Genomic DNA, 7178 nt, shown 5'->3' on the forward strand with positions numbered 1-7178 from the left:
AGCACAAAAATGGAATCAGGAGAAGCCCAGGGATGAAAAACAGGGAAGACAGTCAGAAGTCTTTATATAGATGTTTACATTTCCACTTTAGTTCCCAGGCACAAAAACTAGAACAATTTCTCCAAAGAGTTTGATTAAAGTTCTCCGAACTGGAGCAATGATGCCTCCCAGGATGTACATGTACTTTCTCACGGGGACAAAAGTACCCACCTTAAAGTTCTGTCAACTCCTTTGCCTGACTACCCTAAAGCTAGACCTACCCTTGGCACAGAGAGCTTCATATTGTCTTTTTAACGGATTCATTCCCAAATGTGAATGGACTTGAGAAAAACCAAGAATGTGAGGGAGACCCAGATAAGGAAACAAGAAGTCAAGATATACTAACAGGGTTTTCAAAACTCTGCACATGCCCACGGGAGTGTGCAATGCATGTGAACATCGCCCTTGATAAGTGTCTCCACAGAAAATTTGGTTAAAAATTAACTGTGTTTTTAATGTTGTTCTATCCAGTCAGGTTTGATTGGTATACTACAGTTTATGCTGCAGGAGCCCTTGAACTTTTGACTAATACAATCAAGAAAACATAATAGAGATACAATGTTGCTAGTGGTATAAACTGTAAACGAAAATATATTAAATCTAATAAAAAACTGCATCAGTGGAGGGGAATTAACTATGAAATTACTGAAAAGCAAGTCAAAGAGATGCCTATCTAAAATATGGTAATTTGAATCTATGTTGTTATTGTTACTTGCCATCGAGCCACTTAACACTCAAAGGGACCCTATGCACAACAAGCTGTAAACCTTGCTCTATCCTGAGCCAATCTCACTGTCTCCAACACATCTACCCCTATTACCGAAGTTACTGTGTTGATCCATCTGATCCAAGCTCTTCCACTCCTGTGCTGTCACTCCACCCTTCTAAGCATGATGTCCTTTTCCAATGACTGGTCCCTCTTGGACATATGAGATGGAGCTTCAAAATCCTTGCCTGCAGGGAGCAACTTGGTTTCATTCTCTCTAGGACAGACTTGTTTGTTCTCTTGGCAGTCCGTGGTATATGTTCAGTACTCTTCTCCAGCACTACAACTCAAAGGCATCAATTCTTCTTCTATCATCTTTAGTCAGTGTCCATCTCTCTGATGCATAGATTGCAAAGACCATGGCCTAGATCAGACACACCTTAGTCTCCAGACTGGCATCAGTGCTCTTCATCACTTTGGAGAAGTCCCTGACAGCAAATTCACTCAATGAAATTCTTCTTCTGATTTCCTGACTGCTGGTGCCAAGAGAGGTGATTGTGGAACTGAACAAGATGAAATTGCAAACAATCTCAATCTCTTCTCCATCCATCATGATGCTGTCATCATCAATTGTCCCAATGGTGAAATCTTAGTTGTTGTTTTGTATTCTATTTTCTATATCAGAAAAATTTAAGTTTAGTCAACATGTTAAAATTGTATGAGATTCTCATTACTCCCTCTGAAGGGTTGGAATCAGGTTTTTGGCTGCCAAAGGTGGATGAACTCAGAAAAATAGTCTCACTGAGTGCAGTCCTACCTGAATAACTAGTTAACTACTTGCCTAATAATAACTCTCTCTACAGTTAGTGAACAATTCTCTGTAACAGTGGTTCTCAAACTTTTCTTTACAGTAAGATTTTCTAGTGAGGTTTTAAAATTTCTAATGCCTTCATTCACATCTAAAGATTTAGGTTCACTTGATCCATGGTGACTTATGCATAGGTCTGTTCTATGTAATACAAAAGAGTAAAACCAGCCATAATTATTGCTTTTCAAAAGCTTAAACTCATATTGGGCTGTTGACAGTTAATTTTAAATGGAATTATTCACTTTTAGTTTTGGTATTGTCCTATCAGTGCTGATTATACTCACTGATGCCTCATGAGGAGCTCTACTGGTTTAGTGGTTAGGATTTGCACACCAGTTACTCCACAGGAAAAAGATGGACAGTCTCCTTTTGTGCAATTTACTGATTCTGAAAACCCACTGGGGGGTCAGCTATGACTTGGATCTGACTCACCAGCAAGTAACAACAACAACAACAACAACAACACAAATGCTCTATGATTGGACAATTTCAAAATAGGGAAAATAATGGAGAGACAAACTATAATTGACTAGATAAAAGAATATTTTGATATCTGAAACTTCACAAGAACAGGTTACACTTTAAACTCCCTAGCCATCAAGTTTCTCCATGGAGGCTAGGATTTTGAAGCTGTCTCACATACTTCTAGGCACGTGGCCAGGAGGGACGAGTCATTGGAGAAGGACATCATACTCAGAAGGGTGGAGAGACAATGCAGGAGAGGAGGACCGCAGATGAGATGGACTGATAGAATAACTTGGGGAGGCTGTGTGTTGGACTCAGTGAGACTGGCTTAAGACAGAGTCGGCTTCAGAGCTGCTGTACATAGGGTTGCAGGTGACTAGACTGCACACAACAAGAACAACAACCATGGAAATCTTTAAGAGCAGACAAAATGAAATTCTATATACAAATATAATATTTTAGAACCTTTAGATTATCTACTGTATGCAAATGTTGTTGTGGTTGTGTACCATCGAGTCCAAACTGACCCATAGCTGAGCCTCTGGTGTGTTTTCAGAGGCTATTAATCACATGGGGAGGATACTGCCCATCCTTCTCCAGCAGAGAAACTGGTGGCCTTGAACCTACATGCCTTTGAATTGCAGCACAGCTTCTTGCCACCAGAACTCACTGAATGCCCAGCAGCCAGCAAGTAATTGCCTTTTAAATGGTATGTATCATATAAGGAAATTTAGGCTTGGAAATGTATAGGCTTGGAAATTATAGTACACTGGGCTCCTGTATTCAGAAACCCAAAAAATGTTTCAGCTCCCCACCCCCAGGCCATTTTACCCACACATTTGCATATGGCCTCAGGTCCTCTGTTGCACTTGTAACAGAAGATCCTTCCTCCCTTCAATACGTATCTTGATCAACTCACTTAGCTTCTGCTTAAAGTGATTGTGAGTGAGTTCCCTCATCATCATTTACCTCATGAGTGGGATGCTTGGAACAGATTTCTTTAGGTCTTCTTGATGTTGAGGGAACAGAAAGAGCCTTTGCTTGTCCACCCAACCTCCTATAAGGCTGCCACAGAACCTTTGTCTCAATGCCATCAATGTCCACTATATTCATCCCATTTCTGAGTAACCATCTAAAAATCTCCACTTCTCTGGGGTCAATTATTTTCCCACAGTCTCCTCCTGTTTGCCTATGAATCACCCTGATGTTCCTTGTATCCTAAAAGCTCATAAAAGGAACTCTTTTTTATAGAACTGACACAGCTTATTCAACTATTGTTATGTTCTCCAGTAGCAAAGCTACCTGAGGTTGCCAGTAATGACCAACTCTTCCATGGCCTCTGTAAGGGGCATATTCATTGGATGGACATCCTCAGGGCCATAAAGACACTCCAGCATCTCTTGAATATGTAGAACATCAATTGCTTCCTCACTGTATGCAAATAGATACCAAAATTTCCAATTTGAACCTCTTAGTGGTTCTACAGCAAAAGATCTATCCATCTACTCCTGTAAATATTATGTTCTTCTCAAAGTTATCCACAAATTATTATACATACAATCAAATTCTTTTGCATAATCACTAAAGCACAAATACATATCCTTCTGGTATTCCAGAAGAATAAACAAACATGTCTCAAAGAAAGTGCAGTCGGGGTTCTCCTTGGAGGCAAGATTGGTGATACTTCACTTTTTTTGAGGCATGTGGTTTATAAGGGAGCAGTTCTTGGAAATGAAGAGGGTCAATGAAAGAGAACAAAAACCTCAACAAGTTGGATTGACACAGTGACTGCAACAGTGGGCTCAGGAGTATCAGAAATGATGAAGATGGCACAGGATAGAGCAAGGTTCAGATCTACTGTGCAAATCCAAGGTTCTGACATTGTGTGATCACTATGGGTTGTAGTCAGCTTGGTGGCACCAAACAACATCACAGCGGTATATTTCTTTCCTCATTTGAAGAAGTGACAAAGGGGTTGTATCGGAGTCCATCATCACAGATGCTGTCATTTTACCGCTCTGTTAGTGTTTGGACTACTTAAATGAGTATTTTCTTCTCTTCCTCCTCCTTTGTCCTGGACTGGGAAAGACCAATAGCTGAACCTTTGATGGTCACTCATAAGTTTTTAAGAACCCAGTGCTACTCTACTCGGGCTGTTGTTATTGTTTAAAGAAACTGGGGTACTCGAATAATTCTTCGAACATTATGACAAGAATTCTATTAATAGTGTGTGTAGTGAATATATTTTTGTGTGTTATTTTAGAGATATAAAAGCTGTTAATCTAGTCACAAGTGCTCCTTAGCAAGTGTTCATTTTATAATCAGCATTTTCGTTTTCTTATTCATGTTTGTGCTCTTCATTCTTTTGGAACAGCTGTATAATCCAATGATTAGAATTATCTTATTATGGACTAGCAGAAAGAATGTAAGACACATGTATGAAAATAGCAGGACCTTATATTACATGAAGCAGCAATAGCAATTTTGTACTTACTTGCCTTGATGAAATCCATTTTTGTTTCAGAAATCATTAGGTATTTTCCTACTCCACAGAATAATGTAAATTGATATTTTCCTTCACAAAACAATGGCTAAAGTAAAAATTTTTATGGCAATTATAATTCTAAATTGATCAGAAGCTTTGAAATATCAAATGCAAATAAAGCGGCTCAGAGCATAGGACATCTGGAACAGCACAGCAATGCAACTCCTGATTTATTTACTGATTTTTTTTTCTGCAGTGCAAAATGTTCTTCCTGGGTAAACAGATTAACCTTTCTGGATGCTATTCACTCATTTGATTCAAATCTATGAGGAAAATCACCTTCTAGTGCCTGAGAATTCTAAAAACTAACGCCAATTTTGTCTCAAAAATTTAGCACTAAGGGAAAAAAGAAATAAAAGAGAAACTTGGCCACTTCACAATCTGTCACTATCACTACAGACAACCATGGTACAATTCCAGTGCTAGAGACGGCACTAGATTTAGAACTAGAAGCCCCAGTTTTAAGTCCTATTCTGCTATTACCTTCCTGTTTTTTATTATTATTATTATTATTATTATTATTAATTATTACTATTTTTAAAGCCATCACATTTCTCTGAGTCTGTTTCTTCTTTCAGAAAGTGTGTAGGATTTTTTCCTATTACCTCTTCCCAAAGAGTTGCTATCGGGATTAGTTGGTTCATAGATATGAAATCATTTGTAAATGAAAATTTAACTGAAAATCATTAATATGATAGAGTATGGATGTAATGGTGCCAGAAGCACAGAAGAAAACTCATATAAGTAGAGACAAAAGGAGTTAGAATCTGTATAATGATCAGACAGCATGAGTGGCAGAGGCATTGGACACTTAGGGGCATCCTCGCCACTTTTGTAGGTGGCCTAATGGTAAGAAACTGGGCTGCAATTCTAAAGGCACATGGCTCAAATCCACCAGCTGCTCCACAGGAGAAGAATGGATATGTTTCCCCATGCAATTAAAGTGCCTCTCAGAATCTAGCGGAGGGTCAGCTATGGGTTGGTTCTGACTTGACAGTACCCAACAACAATAGCAGCTTGACTACCCTGTTGAAATAATAAACGATGTAAAAAGCACATGGCTCAAGATGCACATCCAGCCCATGTTTATCTGCTTTCAAGTACTTACTCTTTTTTTATTGTAATGAAAATATACTCAACAAAACATTTACCAACCCAACTATGTCTACAAGTAAAATTAAGTAACAGTGATTCTATTCTTTAATCCATAAACAAATATCCTTATCATTTTTCCAAATTATTCTACCATCATTCACTTAAACTCAGTAACATGCAAAGTCACCTTCTCCCTCTCCTTCTCCCTCTCTTTCTGTCTCTCTTTCCCTCTGTTTTGATGACTACTAATAATCATTGGTTTCTGTATATTTTCTTAGTTTACAAAAGGAGACTCAAGGAGCATCTATCCTTTTGTGAACTGGCTTATTTCACTCAGCATGATGCTTCCAAGGCTCATGATAGTGATGCATTTATCAAAACCTTATTTCTTATTATGGTTCGATGGGAGAGGAAGATGTGAGAATGGAGTTGAATGGAGTTGGGGGTGTGGATTTATTCTCTACCGCTCTTTCCCAAAGAGTCACCATGGACCAGCTGAATGACTCCTCTCTTGTAAGATCATCAATTTTAGGCTTTTTGCAAAAAACTTTAGTTTTGCAGAGACCAGTTCTATCTGCATGTAATTATTCCTCCTCTGGCCTCCTGAAGCTTAGTAACTGTAACACTGTTTCTAACCTGGTCAGATGAACTACCTCTTTGCAGATTCCTTTCATTTCTTTGCAAATAAAGCCTTTTAGAAATCTCCTCCAATGATCCTAATTTGCAAATACCATCTGTTTTCTACTAGGAAATTTAGATTAGAGGGCAGTTCACACCTATTTCTGTATCTTTCTCAGTTTATAAATGAAGAGAAGGAAAGTTGTTGCTCACAACTGACAAAACCAGTAGCTAAATCACTACCAAGGATTTTCATTTATTTAAAAAATAAGTTCAGGTAGGTGCTCTAAGGCAATGGGTTTCATAGTATGAACCCTATATCATCCGCAACAGCATCACTCAATGAAGTATATGAAATGAAAATCCTCAAGCCTTGTTGTTATTGCTATTATGGGCTGTCTGGTCAACTATGACTCATAGCAACTCTATCAACAGACTTGAACCCTGCCCTATCCTGTGCCATCCTCACCATCTCTGACATGCTGAAGCCCGTGTTACAGTCACTGTGTGAAGCCATCCTGCTGAGAATCTTCCTCTCTTTCACTGACCTTTCCCAGCATGATGTCTTTTTTAAAAATATATATATATATATATATTATTAATTTCAATGAAAATGTACAGAGACTTTGGATTTCTATTCATTCATTGTTGCACTTTTCTCCCCTCCCAACCTTCCCTCCAGTACACTACCCTCTTGGAAAAGTAAAAGAAAAATTCTTTCATTGTTTTACAATCCCTCCCCCCTTTTAATTTCATTTTTTATTTCTTCTACTACCCAGTCATGTTCAAGCAAGGTGTTGTTCAGCTTCCAAATGTATGGTTTTTTCTCCTTTATCATCCTA

At 38.4% G+C, this 7178-nt stretch overlaps 1 protein-coding gene across 1 annotated transcript in view; it reads right to left on the bottom strand.

Annotated features, from left to right (window-relative positions):
• LOC102861781 (cAMP-specific 3',5'-cyclic phosphodiesterase 4B-like) overlaps positions 1–7178 on the bottom strand; it is a 639297-nt gene that overhangs the window by 429811 nt on the left and 202308 nt on the right. The gene's annotated exons all lie outside the window — the stretch shown is intronic.

Source organism: Elephantulus edwardii, unplaced genomic scaffold (assembly GCF_000299155.1).
Source record: "Elephantulus edwardii isolate Elephantulus edwardi_28Jun2011 unplaced genomic scaffold, EleEdw1.0 scaffold00005, whole genome shotgun sequence".
Taxonomy (NCBI): Eukaryota; Metazoa; Chordata; class Mammalia; order Macroscelidea; family Macroscelididae; genus Elephantulus; species Elephantulus edwardii.